Consider the following 22,606-nt stretch of genomic DNA (forward strand, 5'->3'; position numbering starts at 1 on the left):
TATAACGGCAAGATAGGCTTTTTTTTTGGTACCTTAGAAGCGTAATTTAAGAATACAGATCAACCTATTCGTCTCTTTAGTGTCCCTTTAAGTCACGACGAGGTGGGTCACACAGCTGACGCGTCGGTCAGGAAGTGGGCGCCGGAGGTAGAAACTGAACGGTGTTTCATTCTTTTTTTAAACTGGGCTGCAGAATGAACCAGAAGGCGATGGAAAAAGTAACGTGAACCCGCAAGTGTGGGGGCGACAAATCAGGCCTGTACCTGCAGGCCCCAAAGATGGGGGATGTGCAGCCTCATTGACGCCAGAGAGGGCGCGCATAAACCTAGGGCGCCACAGTTGACGCCGAGGGGTTTCGCGCTTAACCGGTGCGTGGCAGGTGGCATTTATCATGCCTAATGACTGTGCATGGAATAAATATATCTGATTCGGTAGCATCAACGGTCGGACACCGTGTATTCGCTCGACTGCCTTCTCGGCCGCCTGTGTAATTGATCGCGCCCGGCCTTCCGAACCGCACGGTCAATCGACGCAAACGAGAAGAATCACGCAGCTATATTCCACAACCCCCTCAATGGAGTGACTGTGCGGTTCGGGTTTAGCATTTTACAAGCCTCCGGCGGGACAAGCAAGAAGAAAGAAGAAAAGCCTGGCGACGAGAAGCCGCCAGAGCGGGGGGTGGGTGGTCGCCAATGAGAGTCAGCGGCGGCGTCGTTACTCACCGTGGCTGCGGCAGCCATGGCCTGGGTGCCCTGCAGGAGCGGCTAATGTATTCTCCCGCGGCTCCGGGGTCCAGAACCGGCGTTCCGCGCCGCAGACGCCGGAGCGCGCGCTCTCTCGGGGAGGGGTGAAAGTGTGGCGTACCAGGGTGGACGTGTGACCCGCGTGCCATGATGAATGGGTTATTTGTATGAAAATGAGTGTTGGCACAACCTCTCTGAGGTGCATCTGTTTCAGGGAGGGCACCCCAAGGAGCAGCCTGCAAAAGTTTAGGGCCCGCAGTGCTGGCCTACGGCAAGGAGAAAAGAAACGAAGTGAGGAGGGGTCCCGATATTTAGGAGATCCGCTGGCAACAGCAGTTGGTGACGCTTTCTTCTCGTATCAAGAGAAGGAACGAAAGAAAAGGCCTCGGGCGGCGCTCCTGTATGCGGGGGGAGATTTGTGGCACGCCGCGCTGGCGTGTTGACCTAGCTGCTTCGCGTTTCACCCCGAGCTCAGCTCAAGACAGATTTGTTCCCGCCGCTAGGCAAACAGTGTAGTCGGGATTCGCGCTAATGCTGCGACCCCCGGGCGTCGCGTGTTTACACGGCGATCAAGCTACGCGCGCCCGCGCTCCACTGTCCGACTCGCGCGGTCGATGCGACAGGCCGCGGTGTCACTCGTCGTGTTGTTTTACATGGCGCTGATAGATGACCCGACTCTTTTTGCCGGGTCCGCCATGGCGGCGGCGGCTACTGTCCCAAAAAGACTTTTGTTTGTCGACTTTCTCGCAGAGCACGGATTCGCGTGGCGCTCAGGTTGGCAGCCCCCGCGAAACACCCCTGCGCTGCGCGAAACAAGGTGCAGTCGTTGCCGTGATTGTGCAGGCTCGCTTTGAAGCGCTATAGTCTTTTCTGTAGGCTTTAGAGAGTGGTTACTCAGTAAAGAAATAGCTATATTTATAGTTATACGAGTATATTGTAGTTATATTTATAAATATCTGACGCACATAAATAGTGCGTAAAGGTACTATTGCCCTTCATTTGGTAGAGGTGATAAGTAAGTGAATTCTTAGATTACAGAGACAAAACGACTTATTTATATATAGTCTAATAAGGGCGCATCACCTTGCGAGGAAGGTTATTCTGCGAGCGCTGCAGTACAACGTGCTCGGCTTTCTAAACGAAAGATTTCGTCTTTTACGCAAAGGAAATGCAGGCTTTGATTGTGACATATTACCTGCTTCTTAAAACTAAATCAAGTGCTCAGGAACACATATATGTTTTTTGTTCTTCCCTATTTAAAGGCACATTTCTGCGACGGAGCGTTCTCTTTCAACTTGTGATATTTTGAACAAGTCTCACTTCGTCTCAACGTTGACACTCCCCAACGAAAATCCTTGGTAAGACTTGGTAAGCAGGAGGCCTCGCTAAAACATGGCTACGCATCTACCGTGCCCCCCCCCCCCCCCCCCCTTTCTTTATTTTTAGGCCTTCTGTGGGAGGGGGCTTCTTAGCTTCTGCTAATCTTCTATGTCTGAAATTTCGCGTAACGAGCACTACCCGACACGCGACCGCAGCGTTTAAAGGGACGCGCTTCTCCGCGTTCTTTCTTTTTAATTTTTCAGGCAGGAAGATAAAGAAATGTTTTTGTTATTTCGTGCCTATTTGAGTTGTTCCTGTTGTTTCTTATTATTTATTATATATATATTTTTTATATGACTCAACGCAGAAACTGACAGTTAGGGGCCAATTTACGTGATGTGCGCTTGCTTGGGACTCAGTGTTACCTCTCGTTATTTTGCGGGCATAATCTTCTCGCACGTTTATTTTATTCCCTCGTGCGACACGGGCCAACTGGAGACAATAGTGACGGCCTTGCGAACCTTCAGGCCTGCGCGCCTGACGTGACAGCTTATCGTCCTTTGGTTTTACAGACATTTCAGACTTGTCTCTTAAAATTCGCAAAATTCTCTATTAGAGACAAACATGTATAATTCAGCGAGAAACCGGTGCCCACGCGGCGTACTAGAGCGAGCAATGCGACGTCAGTGTGCGAGCAGCAGGGAAACGCCGACCAATGTCTCAGCATTTGACGGTGCTCTCTTACGCCACTGTCAGTCGAAAGAAACTGGATTTTGTTTGCACCTAGCTTCGCTGCTAAGGACTACGCCCTCGCAATCTCGCAGTGCAGCTTTTCTCGAGCGACACGATTCAACTGCGTTCGCGTCTCGTGCGTCTTAGGGACAGATGTGTGCGCTCGAAATTTATCTGCTCTTAAATCTACGGCAGAATTTCTTACCCGACTCGCGACGCGTCTTGTGGAGAAATGCGAAAAGCAAGAGAGAAATTGTGGCGCAAGGCTATATAGACAAGGCGTGTGCGGCATTTCGGCTGACTTGTCGCTAAACATGCTCACCTTCACTTTGCTCCCGCTTGTCACCCTTCCCCCCATACACGCATGCGCACTCTGCATTTTATTTTCTGTCCAACCATAGTCTTTAATCTCGTACTTGGGGTAAAAGTTTTGACACCATTATCTGCACTTTTCCGGCGTGGGGATGTCATGTTCGGTACATTTGTTCGTGTAAACATTACAGTTATGTCATTCGTTTTTATTTTCTTTGTTAGGAAACTGAGAGACGAATAGTATGGAATATTTGCGGTCAACATTTTTTTTTTTTTTTTTTTTACCTAGCTGGTGGCCTCGCATCAGCATTTCGTGACTCGAATGTGTCCGGTAAGCTAGTGGGGGACTGGCTGCTGGGAAATAGTCCAACGTATATGGCTCTGTAGTGTAACACCTGTGCGCTCATGTGCACAGCGCCATAGTCTATGGTTGTAAGATGCAGAAATTGCAATTAAAACTTGGTAAAGTGTGATTTTAGAACTATTGTCGTTGTCTGGAAATTTCATTATAGTTTGTTTTTTGTTATGGTCACGATTGTTAGGTGGCAGCAAGCGCATGAAGTTGTAAGCCCTTTTGGTTAGCCTCCCTCCCTTTCCTCTTTCTTCTGTCTCTCTCTCTCTCTCTCTCATTCATGATCTCGATATTTTTTGAAAACTCACCGTCATTGTTCTTTCCGCGCTTTGCGTTGGTGTTTCATAGCTTCACACCTTATTCAACTGCCTTTCATCTCCTCTTTCTTTTCTATTTACCTCGAGTTTTGTTGTGTATATATACCCTTCTTTTCATAATTGTTATATTTAATTCATTGTGTTTTTGTTTTTTATTTATATTCTCCTGCAGTGCTCTCTATTTTGTGTATGTGTTTAATGCATACGCGCGCGCCTGCACGCAGACCTTAGGGTTGTCCCTGGTATACGTTAAATAAATTATTATTATTATTATTATTATTATTATTATTATTATTATTATTATTATTATTATTATTATTATTATTATTATTAAAGCATTCTTCACAAGATAATTAAACAGTCGGGATAAAAATATGTTTCACCCCGATGGCGAAGCATGCAAAGCGATAACAAGGTTTAGCATAGCGCGCGGGAGGCGTCTCAGAAGGTTGGCATAGGGTGCCTCGATGCAACGCTTCTCCGTACAGGATGGTGACACGTCTGGTTCCGCCGCCATATTGTGTCGGAACACGCAAAGGCGCGCTATGACGGGCAGCGGGAATTTAGGTTCTGCGCTCGCTAACAGTGTAAAAAATGTCCAATTTTCGCAATTTGTACGATAACGTGCATTGAATTATTTACAGCTCACCTTAAAAACGGTGGTTGAACGTTTACAGTAAGGCAATACTCGAGTAAGTTTCGAGCCCGGCAGATAACTATAGTCCTTCTTGACGCGCTTTCGCTCACGCTAACAAATTTTTTTTCAAGCAGAAAGTTGACGCATATGGTGTGCACTAAAGGTCTTTTAGGTTGTCCTTCAAAAAGACTGACACAACTTTTGACCGCAATGCTTTAGCTGCGTTATGCCGTGAAAAGATATAGGACAAAACAAGGTGAATAAATACGGCAGCGTTATATCTGAAGGTACTGATATACAAATCGTGCGTGTGAAAGGTAAGAATGATAAAGAACACGTGGTCGGAAACAGTCTTACATTAGCAGAGACACACTATGCGAATGTCAAAAAGCAAGCTCGAGGTCGCGGTTTCGATCACGGCCGTGGCTGCCGAATTTCAAACGGGCCGAATTCAAAACCGCTCGTTTACTTAGATTTAGGGCGCACGTTAAAGAACCCCAGGTGGTCAAAATTATTTCGAAGTCCCTCACTACGCATAATAATCAGATCGTGGTTCTGGCTAATAAAACCACAGAATTTATTCTTTTTAATAAGTGAAAAGCAAAAGCACTATAAATATAGTGCCTAAATATTTTGTGGAAAAACACATTTGCCTTAATTGAGTTATGCAACGATCCATGATGAGCACATCAATTTGTGAAAGAGAAACACAGTTACACATCTCACTAAAAGAAATGGAATGTTTATTGCCAAAATATGTACGGGGTGATCACTTTTAAGTTTTACGGAATTTTTAAAATTTACCTGATGCTGAAAACATAATTCTAGTCATTGATATGGATTACTCAGATAGGCGGACATTACTTGCACGAGAAATCAAAACACATTAAAATAATAAAAAATCACTAATTAAGTTCTTAATTATTTTACGACACTTATTGCAATTAACGAATTGTAGCTGGTGAGTTTGCAAGGCGTATCCACTCGGAATGAATTTCCAGGGTGACACCAGACTGGAGATGTGCGCCATCAAACTCGCCGCAAAAATGCACTGTTGTTCCGCTTACTTTTTTAACAAAATGCTCTTTTATGCATCGAAGCACAAAAGTGACTGGAACGCCCATGTATTTCGTACCACACTTTGGAAAATATCTTGAAACTGGTGTCATCCTGCAGATTCATTTCAATTTCACCGGCTACAATTCGTAAATTGCAATATGTGCCGTAAAGTAACTAATTATGAAGTAAGTTAGCGAATGTTTGTTAATTTCTGAATACGTGTTTTGATTTCTCGTGCTATTATTGTCCGCCTCTTCGTATAATCCAGTTCCAAGACAAGTACGCTATCGGCCTCGGGTCATCTTTAAGAATAACAGAAAACTTAGAAATGGGCACCCCGTATAGATGTCACTTGAGTAAAAGCAGAGGAAGACAAACCGAAATGTAGTTCAAGGCTGCTCGCCAACACATTCAGCCTGCCTGACGCCACAGGATGCCATGCACACAAACTCGAGAGCATTGACAAAGCAAAGCTCGAGTTTTGTTATTATTACAAACATCAAAACATATCAGTTCAAGTTTACACCTGCAGCTGTTTTACCTCCACATTGCTCCTCCCTCATTACATCTAGCTTGTACAACCAGTGCAAGTATAAATGCTGAGCCGTAAGACAAAGCTCACCAAGAACATTTTCCTGTCATTTGAATGCTCAGTGCATGGGATTGTTGGAAATGACACAGTGAGATTGAGCAGGTTTCTAATCACCTTGATTCAACGATTTAGACGGCAAACGCCTAGTGCATCAGAAAATTTCCTGAAGACCGTTTCACACAAAGACAAATTTAAACATCATGGCTTAGATGAACAAGGTTCTTGTCGACTTTTTCCTGCCTTCTGGTGCACAAAGGTGCGCAGAAAACGGGCATGACGGAGTATTTATAGCAATAAAACTGTCCAGCCACCTTTCGTCTTACGTCGCAAGCCTGACAACTCAACTTAGTGAACACGTGCGCAGCGTCGTTTAAATAGCAAACACCGGGCAACACGACCATGCTGCACTGAAAGCACGTACATGTACGGCCGCTTAATAATATAAAGAATTAGACTGATTTACCTTGATACTGTCCGTTCTGCTCAGACCAGTGTGTATGCACCGCGGTGTGATAAGCACACCGGCAGGAATGCTAGCTAAGCTGTGTGTGCGCACAACGGCCGTGGATGCCAGAAGCGGAAGCCAGAACACAGCCCTGGCTCAGGCTAAGCCGATTGAGCGGAGCATGACGGTGCGTCCACTTGGCATTGTTTTTGCAGACAAACGCGCTGCGCGTCACTGGAGACCATCTGTAGTCCTCCACACGCGGCCCACGCATGCACGTCGATGTCGCTACAGCACGACGGCGTCGGCGCGAACGCGTCTCGGGAATACGTATAGTTTGCTATCGCAACAACACTGTTTTCCCGAAACAAAACATGTCGGGTATCATTACAAAGCGGACATATGCAAGGGGGGGATATGAAGGTTTAGCATTTGCGTATTCTGACTTAGGGTATTAAATAAGAACATCACCTCATTTCATATATACAGTATTAAGATGTATATAGCACAAGACATGCGCTGAGATGTATGAACTCAAGATTCCCCCTTTCTCTTGTACAGCCATGCAGGATATTCATTTCAACATTGCAAAGTCAAAATGTCAACATTTGCACAGAAAATGCATGAATATGCAATACTATACAAGGCAGCATATGCTGGCGTATACAAAGGTAAACGGCTGTTTATTATCTGCCCCGAAAGATCATACCCCGTTTGATGTCAAAATAAACCATATACGAGAGCAGTGGTTTGAACAAAACGTGCTGCAAATTTCTTTCTCTCTCTCTCTCTCCCTCTGTCTCTTTAGTATAGAGGGTGTCCCAGCTAACGTTAGCCAAGGTGATAAAAAACAAAACAAAACACGGTGCTAGATACGATTATAAGACCTTTGGTGTTCGGTCGTGAGATCTCTTACGACCGAGTATAGGTCTCATAATCATATCTTTCACCATGTTTTTTTTTAATCATTTCATTTTTAAAACAGTTCGGGAAACGTTAGCTGGGACGCACGGTACTATAGTTTTTGGGAGATATTGGCCCCCAAAAGTTGCGCCGTCTTCTCCTTTCTTACATCCCATCAGAAGACCATGAAAGCATTATTGTTCTTTTTGCGATCCACTGGACTCAATGAACACCTATAGCATAATTTACTTGTTGCATTTCGCTCTCTCCTCCTCATCTCTTCTTTCTAACCCCCTTTTCACTAACCCTTGTGCAAGATAGCAAACCGGAGCCCTGCGCCTGGTTTACCTCCCTGCCTTCCCTCTCTCTCTCTCTCCTTTCCTACATCGAAATAATGCACAATAAGAAAATATACATGCACAAGGTGACGCAGAGCAAAACCAGAGCTACAAGAATGGTATGAATAACAAAGACAGAAGGCGCGTAAAAATACGACTAAATATTCGTTACTTAACAGCAAGATCGCGGAAAGGCACATGAAATCGTGCACAGAAAAGCAACAGTTAGTCGGTTCACATAAAATCCATAAAATCAGATTAAAACCGATGATCGGCTGTTATCAATATTTTACCATTGCATTATTCGCTTTCAGAAATCTTTATGGGTCCGTTATCGCTCGCCTTTCCAATGAGGGTGATGACCACATACCAACGAAAAATTTCACACCTAGGTGCCTGGGGTCTCTACCATTAAATTACGTATCAAAGGACGCCGTTCAGAACCGTTCTACAGTAAATGTTGAAGATGTTCACATACGTGGCCACAAGTGCATCGCGCACTTTCAGTACGACAAATTTTATGTGGCTAGTGTTGTGTGAAAGCAATACCGTGCCCCCCCAAACGCCGCACAATATTGTTTTAAAAGACGTGCGGGTATCCAACGCGCGCGAAATATTGCATTAAAAGGAATTAGGCTCAAATAAAATATGTCTGCAGTTCTGTAATTTTGATGAAACCATGGTTCTCTGCAACCAGCAAGATGCTTGTCTGGTATTTTATAAACACATGAAGCCAACAAAGAACGATAAAGAAAAGTCTTATTTTTTAATTGAAATGCAGAAAATATAAATACAGGGAAATGAAAGTGGACGAAAAATCGACTGGCCACAGGTGGGATACGAACCCACGTCTTCGCAATACGCGTGCGATGCTTTTACCAATTGAGCTACCGCGATGCCTTTGGGGTATTTATATATGTTTACTAGAATGAACCCTGGGAGTGTTAGCCAGCGCCACCACTCATGGCCTTGGCGGCGGATGTAGAACATCCTCTCTGTCGCAAGGCGTCACATGATACGTGAACTTGGGAGAAGGCCTATAATAAACTCAATTGCTCAATTAGCTCAAGTAGGTCAACTGGTAAGAGCATCGCACGCGTAATGCGAAGACGTGGATTCGTATCCCCTCTACGGCCAGTTGTTCTGCCGACCACTTTCATTTCCCTGTATTTTTAATTTCTACATTTCAATTAAACAAACAAGTGGTCCTCACTATGTTATCCTTGTTGTCATTGTCTGTTGGCTTCATGTGTTTGTGACTTACGAAAACCAGGTCCCCCTTTTTGTCTCGTATCTTGTACTTTATGAAAATTCGTTTGCCATTAATGAATTATTTATTTATACCCCAACTGCAACGCCAATTCTGCAGCTTTGAAGCGACTTCATATTGGGATACAACATGTAGGCCTATATGTGCTTAACATTCACGCCTTGCTCTAATGGACGATGGTGTTATGCGCATATAATTTGAGCATGAGCTGTATATTTACTTGAGCTGTATAATATAACTAATCGCCCTCTGCTGCTTTTAGAGCCCTATTTATTAATAGTTTATTCCAAGCCCTGTATTAGTGCGTCTGGGATGGCCGAAGTCTCAACACCTTCAAGGAATTAAAGGAACATCACCAGAGAACTAAGCAATATATCGAAGTGAAAATTGCAGGTATATAAGCAGAGCCTACAAAACATCATGCCCATTGAGTCATAAATATTTTCTCACTAATTTATTAAAGTCGTTAGGAGCTGTAGGAGATGGCGAAAGTGACTTGCGAAGTCGTACAGAAAACGTCTGCACGAAATTCCTGTATGAGTGCTGCGCCAAAACTATAGCGCTTAGAAGCAGGAAACTTTAAACGGGCATAGACGAATTTTCCTTGTTGCTCATGGCTGTTTCAAATAACAATAAGTTCACCAGAACCAATTTGGTGACTGTTTTAGTATACCACGGTAGGCGTGCTGAAGGGTCGTTCCGGAGCCTTCAGGACAGCGGGAGAAAATTTTCAATATTTCTAACCGATCGCTGCAGAAAAAAGAAGAGCCTGCACTAGAGGCCCAATTTTAAAGAGACAGCGGAGCTGATGGGCACCAAGCTAGTCCTGGCTTTTGGGCTAGGCTAAGCACTACCAAGCCATCCCCAGCATTTTCAGGAAGTTATTTATTATTGATTGATTATCGATTAGCTATTGATTGGCTATCGATTAGCTATTGCAAAGTATTGGGCACGTATTTGGGCTAGGCAAGCACTACCAAGTCATCCCCAGCATTTTCCGTAATTTATTGATTATTGATCAATTATCAATTGGTATACCAATTGATTGGCTATCGATGACTGACTAAGCTTAAGTAGTCCCAATCATGCTTAGTAGACTTAGCCAGGCTCAGCTTCGCTAGTTCACAGGGGTATGTGCGCTTGGACCCTTTCTGCACTATCGCCAGGATCGGACCCCATTTTCAGTTTTTTCTGTTCGCATGTTACGAACTAACAGCTTAAACAACTCCGTTCTTAAAAAAGGAACTTTTCAGGAAAATGGTCAAGTCATTACAAATGCCTATGGCGCTTTTGACATGTTGCTACAACGAATAGGACAAATTTAGCAACTGTTTAAGTATGCCTAATCAGCGCTTAGAAGGGAGACGTAAACGCGTCGGGAAGCGTCGGGAAACTGAGTGATCCTGAGGTGCCTCCTGTGATCTTTAGTGACTCATTCATTTGGGATCCCGTCGGTAGTGGTGTGAGCAGTGACGTGATGCACGTTGGGCTACAGAGCACGGGCTACCAAACAGTTGGCTCTTTCCAAACAAGAGTCACTAACATGGTTGTTCATGCACTAAGCACCTGCACTCGTGCCAAGTGCATACTGGCCGGCGTGCGGCTATATACGACTAATCACTAAGCATAACCGTCTTCCAATAAAAGGCTCATTTGCTACACGATGTGCGAGGAAAAAAATGACGCTGAAAGCTGATGTAACCTGTCAACCGCTATGCTTACAGGGCTTCCTGTTTACGGCTGACTTATTCCAGGTTGTTGAAGAAGTAATAAACAATCCCCCAATAATTACGATACTTCCTAATCCGAAATTTGAGCGCAGCTCTATGCGTGTTTCCATTTCGCGATATATTGGCTGGCGCGGAGAATCTGTCTCGTGCGACACATTGCAAATGGAGCGAAGTGTGGCGCGACTGCCTCGCTAATCTGGAGATAGTGAGAGGCAGCGCGTAGATGACGCGTGGGCGCAATTCACAGCAGCCACCGCAGACAGACCTCCGCTCATGCAGTGCTTTGTTTCCATATATGGGATCGGTGGACGCGCTCGCCGCATGCCTTATCGATGACGTCATCGGTCAAAAGACGACGCGCGCTACTCTGGCGCCATCTCGTAGCGATCGTCGCCGCAGAACACGTCTTGCGCGGCACTCCAATTTTCTCCTCACCATTTCGCCATATCCTCCTCCACTTTCCTCCTCAAGCTTCCGCTTCACCCTCCTTCTCCGCTTTCCTTCCTCGCGCTCTTCTCGCTCACGCCGTCTTTTTTTATCCCCCACTGCGCTCCGCGTTGGGTCTTTCCTTCTCCGCTGTGCTCGGTCGCTCGGTTACGCCGAGGTAGGACGACGCCGACGCTCAACGCAAGAACGGGCGCCTATGAGCTGCGCTCTAAAAAGAAGTAAAAAAAGAAAGGAACATGGTACGGTTGCCTCGAAAATCATCGGAGCGTCGCCGTGAAATGTTAAGCGAAGCCAACCTTAGGAAGTCAAGTTCTAAGCAGAAGTGCTAAGCCTCACCAGCTTCGCGTACGGTAAAAGCCATCCGTTGTGACTCCGGAAGAGTAACTCACCAATCTAGTCTGAACTCATATTCTTATTCTTACTGCCTGTTCCATTAAGTCGGCCAATCTTATGCCGTCAACGATGTTCCTACGCAAAGCAAAGGGGGCGATTATTATTCCCCCCCTTTTTTTTTCGTGTGGGAGGGTTGGGAGTAGGGGGAGGAGTCAGATGTGAGGAGGGGAGGGCAAATATACTGAGTAGCTAACATTGACGATTAGTCGTAGTGCCTCACGCCGGTGCAATAGAACTTGACTACATGCAGATGTGGGTCATGCTGGTGCTTGAACTGTTACGACAGCTGACCAGTACAGTACAGGTATTTATTTGAGATGTATAGTGGGGCAGTCTTCGTGCGTGCTATAATATGGCTTGGGGTTGGCTATAGTTGAGGACCTTCTCCCCCTTCCTGCTCCTTGACAAGTTTTACCGGGATGTAAAATCGGTACTTCAAAGGTAAACTACTTCACCGTGCCGAGGAGCACCTCTGTAGCTGCTTTCCTTGCTTGCCCTTCGCATTTCATTAATCTGCGCACACACGTTTATGCACTCGGAGACAAAGTGCCGAGGCGTCTCATACACACATCAGAAAGGCGTGAGGCAATCTTGCCGGACACCCCACTTTGTTTCTTTCCGCGCGTCAGTGCTCCTCGTTTGGGGCTTGCCATTTTTTACTTGCCCCCGGCGGGCGCTCCTTGCGCAGCGGCACGTTTTACAGCGCCGTCAAAGTGGCCGCGCAGTCAGCCGAGTGTATCGGCGTTTGTTCGCGGAAGCCGGCCACTTTTTGGGCTGCCCACGCTCCAATGAGCCACGCGAGAAAGGGCGGCGAGGCTGCTTTTCACAGTTTCACGAGTTCGCATCGCTTACGCGATGAGGTATTAAATTACGTCGAGGTATCGGCAGCCTAGCGAGACTGATGTTCGCCGTGCCGTTGCTTCGAGCCTCTTGTTTTTGCTTGTCTCTCGGGAAACGCCGGGCGCGAAGCGCGGGGGAAAATTAATGTGCCTGAGCCAAAACGGCTTTTGGCTCCGGCTCGCTCGGCGGTATATTCTCAGCGGCGGCCAGCCGAACCTCTCCACGACCCGATGGTATATCTGCAGATCTCCACTGCGCTTATAGAAAAAGAGAAACACCGATGTATATGTATGATAGAAGGCGCGCAGAAGTTGCCGCTGGGTGGCCAGCGGCGCGAAACGGATTGCTTTCGTGACAGTGTCCCGCTGTCGTCGCAGGCGAGGTTGCCAGGATACGCGCAGCTTGTAACTGCGTCACGTGGCCCCCGCGCTGCCGCAGTGGCCGAGGCGGAGGCCGCGCGGCCTCTCGGGCATGCCAATTCGGCGCGGACGTGACTCGGCCGCACAGTTTGCTCGCGCAGCGCGCGAACTTTATGGCCGGCCCGATGTGTTTCGCGTTACGAGACTCATTAGTGGCGCGGGCGCCGCTTGGCCGACCGAACCCATTGATTACCCATGGGAGGCCGTCGCCGTTGTTCTGGCTCCGCGAGCCGATGGCGATGTTTGCTCACCGCTGCACGTTCGAAACCGCGGCGCAAGGTCGCCCAGAGTGGCGTCTGACCATTTTCTGCTAATCGAGGCACCACGAGCTCAGGTTCCTCAAAAAACGAAGCGGGAACAAGAAAGATCAAGAGAGCCGGCACGGTGGTTCCGTTTTGTGTGCCGATCCTCGCTATGAGCGCGGGAAATAAACTAAAACGAAATCGCAGCTTGGCAATCGTCGCTTAGGCCGCACATTTCTCCGCGACTTCTACAGAAGGCGCCAGATTATTGTAGCTAAAAGGCTACATTTAAAAGTCGAAACACACGTCGTTATTGCATGATTAGAAACTGAGCGTGGGAGCGTGTTGCTCGTTAAATGTCCCCATTTCTACTTCGTTCCTCTCATCACTGTCCCATGCCAATTTTCCATGATGTTATGTAGCAAACTGGCGAAGCGGACTGTGACATACTGACATATATATCTTTGGAACCATTTACTTGCCGGGTAAGGAGTGGGCGAGGGACTTAGGTAAGATGCACTAACTTGCCACAGGCAATGACTTGGAACCGTAAATTGCAATAAGCATCTGTGTGTTGATATTAAGGCATTCTAAACCTCCGATTGTTTCTTCAAGTTCTTGTAATGACGCACAGTAGCTCTACGTGCAGCTTATCACAGCAAGTGCTATAACAGAAGGGAACTGCATGCAAACATCAAAGAGCCTTCATTTTATATATGGCAGCCAGCTGGTTTTACAATTGCTAAACTGCATGTATTTCCCTGTCTTTGTATGCTCTCTCTCACTGTTCTAGACTTTGGTGCCCCCTCCCTCTCTCTCTTTATCGCTTTTCGTTTCACTTTAATTATTTCGACTTTAAAGGCTCGGGGCAGGAGGATGAAGAAGACGGCCTACCTCGACAGTGTTCAGGGAACAAAAGAAGAGTAGAAATCTGAAAAGGTAAACAAGAAAGCACTCCGTCTTTCTCCCTAGATGAGCAAGGAGTACATTCCTTACAGAAACTTGCCGAGTCCTACTTCCTCTGTAGGATGTTTCCAAGATAACTTCGACTCTTACTCGCTTAGAGCATGGAAGCAGGAAATCGCCCTTTCTCACCATGCGCAGTGTGTCACACGTGCTTAAGGTGAACGCTTGCCGTGACGTACGCAGAGCCGTGTCTATTCGACGTTGTCACCGAGCCAGCACCGGCGGCCACCCTCGCAGGTCGGAACCTATCGCGCGCGGAGGCGTCGATCGGGCATCCCGCCGCGGCGTCTTGGGGGGGCCACCAAGGCGAAGTGCGCCGCAGTGGCGGAAGGGGCGTGGTCGCGCTGGTCGGCACATCTGCCCGAGACGTGATGGGCGAACCGTGTTGGCACGTGAAAGTGCATGTGACAGGAGCACCTCCCGTAGGCCAGCTCATTAACCCTTTGCTTGTCATGCGACAACGCGACGCGAAAACGGTCGCGAGCGGGGCTCCCCCCTCCCACTCCGCCGTCTAATTGGATGCGACAGAAACGGAACCTTTTCTTGGTGGTCGTCCGGCTCATTAATATTCAACGATGTGTCGGGCCGTCGGCCGGCCCGTGACGGATTCTGATGGATGACACGCGGCCACACACACCTCTCTCCTTCCAGAGGGACCGCGTGCCCCGCGGCGCGACGCAGATGAGTCGGCGCGATACACGACGGCCCCACAGCCTGAGAAATAGATCTGTCCGGCACCGAGAACCTGTCATTGTCGCCATGAATGCGAAATACGGCCCGCAGCGCTGTCCAGCCCGCCTGGGCCGCGCCGAGAGGCTGTTGAGGGCACGTTGAGCGTCGAGAAAGCGGCTCCCGCCGCTGTCATCCCGTGCCGCCTTGGACGCTCACAGCGCATTGGCTATCCGCGGCTACGCTCAGTAAGGTCTGCACCTATGTCAAGCTCGTTCCAGACTTCGCGCATGCTCGTGTTCGACGCCTGTGGCACTCTCGGTCGCACCTAGGGGCCATCAATAAGCGCAGCCAGCTCTCCAGCCTTTCCAAAGCACATAAGTGGAGAAAAGAGAGAGAAAGGAACAGCTAATTAGGTAATGTGGTTGAAGGCATGTGTTTGCACACAGAGCGTTGCTCAGGATTCCATGTGAATGTCAACTCTACTCTATAGCAACTGACCAATAAATTCTCGATGCAGTTTTAGCAAATGGTTACGAAGTGTCCAACATGCACAAGTAGTTCCGCAGTCCCAGAGATTATGCTACGTTTAAGAATAACGGTACATACTCGTAATCGAATGCGAGGGGAAACGCTGTACAATGCAGGGTGCTCACAATCCAACTCTCTCTTGTGCGAGTATACCGGGTGTTCTAAATTAAGCTTTACGGAATTTTTAAAGATCGCCTGCGGCAGACAGCATAATTCTTATCGTCGAGCTGGGTAATTCGAAGAGGCGGACATTAGTAGCACAAGAAATCGAAACACATATTCAGCTAATTAACAAACATTGACTAATGAACTTCTTAGTTTATTACTTTACGACACATATTGCAATTTACGAATTGTAGCCGGTGAGTTTGCAAGACGCGTTCACTTGAAATGAATTTCCAGGATGACACCAGTTTCGAGATATTATTTTCCAAAGTGTAGGACGAAATACATGGGCGTTTCAATTACTTTTGTGCTTCAATGCATTTTGGTAAAAAAGTAAGTGGAACAACAGTGCATTTTTACGGCGACTTTGATGGCGCATATCTTCAAAGGTATTCGATTCAGTAGAGTTACCAGCAGTCATAGAGGCATTGCGTAATCAAGGAGTACAGGAGGCATATGTGAATATCTTAGCAAACATCTACAAGAATTCCACAGCTACCTTGGTTCTCCACAATAAAAGTAGAAAGTTACCTATCAAGAAAGGGGCCAGGCAAGGAGACACAATCTCTCCAATGCTATTCACTGCATGCTTAGAAGAAGTATTCAAGCTCTTAGACTGGGAAGGCTTAGGAGTGAGGATCAACGGCGAATATCTCAGCAACTTTCGGTTTGCAGATGACATTGTCTTATTCAGCAACAATGGAGACGAATTACAGCAAATGATTGAGGACCTTAATCGAGAAAGTGTAAGAATTGGGTTGAAGATGAATATGCAGAAGACAAAGATAATGTTCAATAGCCAGGCAAGGGAACAAGAATTCAGGATCGCCAGTCAGCCTCTAGAGTCTGTAAAGGAGTGCGTTTATCTAGGTCAAATAATTAGAGGGGACCCGAACCACGAGAAAGAAATTTACAAAAGAATAAAATTGGGTTGTAGTGCATACGGCAGGCATTGCGAAATCCTGACTGGGAGCTTATCACTGTCGTTGAAAAGAAAAGTGTGCAATCATTGCATTCTACCGGCGCTAACATTTGGAGCAGAAACTTGGAGCTTAAGAAAGAAACTCGAGAACAAGTTAAGGACCGCACCAAGAGCGATGGAACGAAAAATCTTGGGACTAATGTTAAGAGACAGGAAGAGAGCGGTGTGGATCAGAGAACAAACGAGATAGCCGATATTGTAGTTGACATTAAACGGAAGAAATGGAGCTCGGCAGGCCATGTAATGCGTGGGATGGATAACCGGTGGACCATTTGGGTCACAGAATGGATACCAAGAGAAGGGAAGCGCAGTCGAGGTCGGCAGAAAACCAGATGGGATGATGAAGTTAGGAAATTTGCAGGCGCAAGTTGGAATACGCTAGCGCAAGGCAGGGGTAATTGGAGATCACAGGGAGAGGCCTTCGTCCTGCAGTGTACATAAAATATAGGCTGATGATGATGATGATCTTCAAAATGGTGTCATTCTGGAAATTCATTCAAAGTGGATAGGCCTGACATGCTCACCGGCTACAATTCGTAAATTGCAATATGTTTTGTAAATGCATTAACTAAGAAGTTATTTCGTGAATTTTTGTTAATTAGTTGAATATGTGTTTCGATTTCTCGGGCTACTGATGTCCGCTTCATCGAATAACCCAGCTGACTGGTAAGAATTATGCTACCTGCCACAGGCGAGTTCAAAAAATTCCGTAAAACTTAAAAATGAACACCCTGTATATCAAATGAAGAGACGTGCTTTAACGGACTTTATCTATGTACTAGGGCTTCCAATACCTTTAGTTGCGGAGGTTCGCACTCTGCGAGGAAGACTTGCGTCACTGCATTTCTATCTTTCTCTAATTTTGTAGCATCCATCTGCTCTTCCCAGTTATCATATTCTACTTCATGTAGCAATTGCATCTTAGGCCTTCATTAAAGGGCACAGTGAGTACTTCTGGCAACCTTGTGACACTTCCCAGCTTCTGTATTTTTGCACCATTTCCGCCTATAGCTATTCGCAAATATGCGTCCTAAGAGAGATTTCTGTAGTGAACATGAACGCAGTACTGAGCGAGTTGTATTCTTTGACAGTTTCTTTTGTGACGCTGTATATGTAATTGGCTCTTGTTTTTAACAAACTTTCAGTTGAAAGACAGCTCGTGTCGTCCCTACTTTTTCTTTGTCTCCGTCTTCTTGCGCTGTAAATCATGAGCGATTTCTATTCCAGGTGTAATTTCCCAGTCTCCTTCAACCGCTCATTAAATATCTGGTTCCGAATTAGGCACATGGAGCAGAGGTGACGGTTGACGCATGCAGGAGGTATTATATAGCCACGTCATCAATGCGGGCAAATTGGTGTGATGAACAAAACACTCCCTATGATGAGTTTGCTCCTGCAACGTTCAGGGTTTAAAATTTCCTAAACAGAGCTCGGCTAAGTGATCAGGCGGCCACAGAAACTGAATTAGTGCCAGAGTCAATGACCATGCCATACTATATTCAATCTATCGAAATAGTTATCCCATATTACGTTAATGTAATCGATTTCTGCTACAGCCCTTATCCCCATTGAACTCTTACAATGCCCTCGTTAGAATGACCAGCATAAGTTTTACACTGATGGGTTGTCAACACTTTTCGCCAATGCCTGCTTACACCATGTCGAGGCTAACTCGTATCGCGATATCATCAACGACAAGCGGCCATCTCTCAATGCCGCTGTGCCTGATTTGATCAGACGTCATCACAAGAACAACAAAACACGCCTGTCCGTTGCTGACGTTCTTCCAAAGCTTCGTAATCTTGCATCAATTTTGTTGTGTTAGCTTGTTTTCTGTTGCGACCTGGCATATGAAGTTTTCCATTGGCAGTAAGTGTAGTCAACCGTTCTTATTTTAATCGCAATATGGTATATCGCAAGCCCTAAAGCACACTCTAATAAAAAAATAAAAAAACAGGACACCTACGTCTGTTCGCTCTCCACGCGTCGTAAAGATCTGTGTTAGGCGCTGCCTTCTCTGGCCGGAAGCTAAAATAGGCCATTCTTGACTTTGTACGCTCGGATTCTGCACAACACAAGAAAAATTCTTATGCGCTGAATTCTGCTCCATTTGCCACATTTTGTCAGATTAAGCGTCAAACACATTGTTACACTTCAGTTTGTTCCTAGTCACTGTGACATTCCAGCCAACATATAGAGACAGACAGTTAACCATGCGCGGCGCACACTAAAAATGAGACTGATATAATACCTCTCTCACATAGCGATGCAAGCAGCAGTTGACGTCAACTGTCAATCTAATTGTCGAAAGATAGTTGGTTTGAAAACGGTGGTCGAAACTCCTTTCTATATCAGATTTACCCCCCCCCCCCAAAAAAAAAAAAAAACGGTTAAATATTCCAATAACTAGCACACGTTCTCTCGAAGCAGTAATAGGCAGATTACGTATATAGGCACTGCGTACGCAATGTGGGTGATCTTTTTACGGAGAAGACGAGCCGAAAATGCGGTGTGCTCTTGCTGGGAATCAGAAGACGACACTGAACACCCCTTGTTGTACTGCAGTGTTGGTGCTCATCATCGTAAAATAAAAAGAGAAACTGTATGTTCTGCACAGACGGCCGCTCTCACTGGAAGAACAATATATGCTCCAACTCGTGTTCCTCTTCCTCGTCATGTAGCAATATTGTGCAGAGCAGTGTAACAATATATATATATATATATATATATATATATATATATATATATATATATATATATATATATATGGTGTCCCAGCTATCACGCAGCACGATTTAAAAAAAGAGCCACGGCGTTAAGCGAAGCCAACCTAGTGCATATTGTTTCCAGTACAATGGAGTAGCCGCCAGTAATTTTTTCGTTACTGAGATTTAATTAATTGATTGTAAATAATTATCTAACTCGAGAAGTACTGTCCTAATTATCCAAGTGTCAATGAGAAAATTGTGGAGCAACATGAAAAACTCCCGGTACAGCTTTTTGTTGCTCAATACGAGCTACATAAAAGTGTTTTTCCGAGTGTGAAAGAAGCCCTCAAATACACGCAAAGTGCCTCCAGCAGCGAGTCTCGCGGCAATATTGCGTGTATTTGCGGGCTTCTTTCACGCCCTGAAAAAAACTTTTATGTAGCACGTATTGAGCAACAGAAAGCTTTATTTGCTTTCTATGTTGATAGGGTCTTTATTTGCCTTTTATGTTGACATTTTATCTCGTTTGTGTGTGTGCATGTTTTAGCAGGCCTATATTTATTATATACTGTCTCCGTCTTTTTTAATTGCTTGTTTGTTCAAGCCGCCCAATTTTGTATGTAGTGTTTGCCAAATGGAGCAGGAGTAGTGGTCATCAGCCAAGATGCCAACTTCTCCTACACATGCATTTAAATCGAGAAAAAAAAAAAAACGCCGTCCCGAGATATGCGCTTGCGATATTAGTAGTCACATGGATAAAAACGGAGCCATCCTATTTTGTATGCTGTAATAGTTCAAAATACACTTTCAGCGCGAAAGTCCGCATACAATGGCTCAAGTCAGTAAAAAAACAAGGTTAAATTCGTGGTCAAGCTTTGTGGGCGTTCCAGGTGCCACAACGGGATCACCTTGTGCATATCGGAAGTACACATATAGTGTCGACGGGAAAGAGTTCTGGGTGCGAAGGTGATAATCAGCGTAGTTTATTTTCGCGTGCCTCAACATCAGATCGTGGTTTGGGCACGTAAAACCCAGTAATTGATTTGTTTATGTTCGTCTCGCCACCTTCCCTTCCAAGCAGCTAAGCCTCTCCCTTCTTGCGAAATCCGTGGTTATATATATAAGAAATGTAGGGATGTAGGCGTTTGTGAGAAAAAGGTTTACACTTATTTCTAGGCCCCTTGTGCCGTGCCACTAGAAAATATATGTATATTTCTGGCAGACAGTCACTTTCAGACAAGTAAGGTAAGCCAGGCGGACCCAATTTTACCTTTTGTTGGCATGATAATTCGGTCATGCTTATAATTAATCATTAAAGAATTTTGTCCCTGAACTTGTCTTGAGGTGGGGGCACCAATACGAAAGTTGGTCTAGTATTTCAGTATTTACTTATTGTTATATTACAAAAAAAAAAATGTGACATTGACAGAAATTTGTAAAGCTAGTAAACCAGATGACAAAGACTTTGAGCTGACAGGTCCGCATATTTCTCATCGAAACATGTTGACGGAACTATTCCGATTTTTCGAATTCCCCATGCATTTACGTCTCTGATCGGGGAAACAATGCGTGTGCATTCAGGATCATAAGGTATGATTAAAGTATGGTGCGAGCTTAGATCAAGACTAATCTTGACAGACAAGAAATTCCGTCAGAAGTGAGCGAACATCGGAATGCTGGTCGCTGTCGCTAATACTTCAATCGAAGTATTGCTCGAGGGAGAGAGAACACTAATTGCTTTCGGTCTCCTATAACACGCTGCTTCTTCCGGGAACAGGCCGTTTTCTTACATATCAGAGGGCGACTGTGGTGCCCGCATTGTAGCGTCAAGTCAGCAGTAGAAATGCTTTCATTCATTTATGAGCGAACAAATAAAAAATTAATGAAGTAAATATCCCGTTTTTCCTTACAAGCAGCATTAAAGCGCTACCACGTAGATGAATTCGTCATCCGACAAGCTTCAGACGCTGGAATGAGCGTCGCACTCGGGCACCTTGCTGTCTTTGAATCCATAAAACACCTGCTCTTAAGATACCGCGAACATCAATCTCCTCTTCGGGAAGTCCGCCCAATGAGCGAGGTGCCACTTGACAGTTCCAGCGCGAAGTGGCGGTCACGCCGTTTCCGGGGCGCGCTCTGGCGGTGAAGCGGCGCAGCTCTCGCGGGGCCGATATACATATATATATACAGCGCGCCCGAGGCGACGCGCCGCAACGGCAGCGCCGCACGCGCCCCTCGAGTGCGGCCGTGCTTGCGCGTGCGTGATTCACTGCATTCATGGCGGGAGCCTCCGGTCAATGAAGCCGCCGAGTTTGCACCGTGGCGGCGGCGCGTGTCACCCCGGACCGGCTCTCCATAAAACACGCGGGGCCATAATCCCCCAATCGAGTTCGGGGCGGGAACGGGTCGCTAGACGTGACGCAAAATTGTCACAGATGGTGTTTCGAAAATTAGGGCTGGAAAAACGTTTACGTTCACTTACAAAGGAGCGGGGAGAGATGGCGACGGGGGCGGCTCTGCGGTGTCGGCGCGGGTGAGAGCGGCCCCGCCCGGCCCCTCGCAGAAATTGGGGGGCTTGACAGCATGATTAACCTTTAATTCAGCTACGAGTGGGGTTATCCCGCGGGGGTTGGTGGTGGCGCGTACGGGGCTGGCAGTACAAAGCGCCGCACAATGCCCCATTATCTAGCGCAGTTGGCACCGCTCACCGCCCCACGCGGTAGGCCGCCGTTCACTTGGCCGCCGCCGACGGGGCTGCCGACGCACCGCCGCCGCGGTCACTCGAGCGCTGTAGATGGTCAGCCTGTCTAGGGGCGCGCCACTTTGCGTGCTCCTGTAGACTTCGGCGCAACGAAGATGGCGCTGGCAACTGGACGCGTATGCCGATGGCACGGACGCAACGTGCGCCTGACGCAAAACAGCAGCTCTGTCAGATGTGGGGTTGTCTATAGGCTCGTGTGGGTTACATGGGCAACAATTGGGGCTGTATTCTCGGGCGATTACTTTCAAGATAGTTTCGCAAGAATTAGCGTGACAGCGACGGACGCATTGGCGTCTACTAGCAACAGCGTTCCTGACAATGTGGCTACAACCGCGTGTTTGGCATTGTGCCAAGAAAGATGTCACCCCATGGAGGAGAGAAACTCCATGCGTCGCCCGTAGATGCCGATGCGGCCGGTGCTGGTCGCATGAAATGTCGAGAAAGTGAAGTAATACTAGCAGTACTATACAGCAGTGTTACGGCAGTGTAAAAGAGACCACGTCCCTTCGGATTGTGCGCGCTTGGTCTAAAAACATAAAAAAGCATTTCTGAGAGCAAACCACATGGTACCACTGCTTTTATTAATCTACGTCATAGGAAAGACGTTAAGCGCACACGGAAGAGGATAGACTCAGTCTTAAGCGGCGAACGCACGCCCGGCGTCCAAAAATTTGACGCCCGCCGCCAACCTGGCTCGGCCAGAAAAATTCGCCCGGCGAACGCGTGGGGCGCG

Source organism: Dermacentor silvarum, chromosome 1, assembly GCF_013339745.2.
Source record: "Dermacentor silvarum isolate Dsil-2018 chromosome 1, BIME_Dsil_1.4, whole genome shotgun sequence".
NCBI lineage: Eukaryota > Metazoa > Arthropoda > Arachnida > Ixodida > Ixodidae > Dermacentor > Dermacentor silvarum.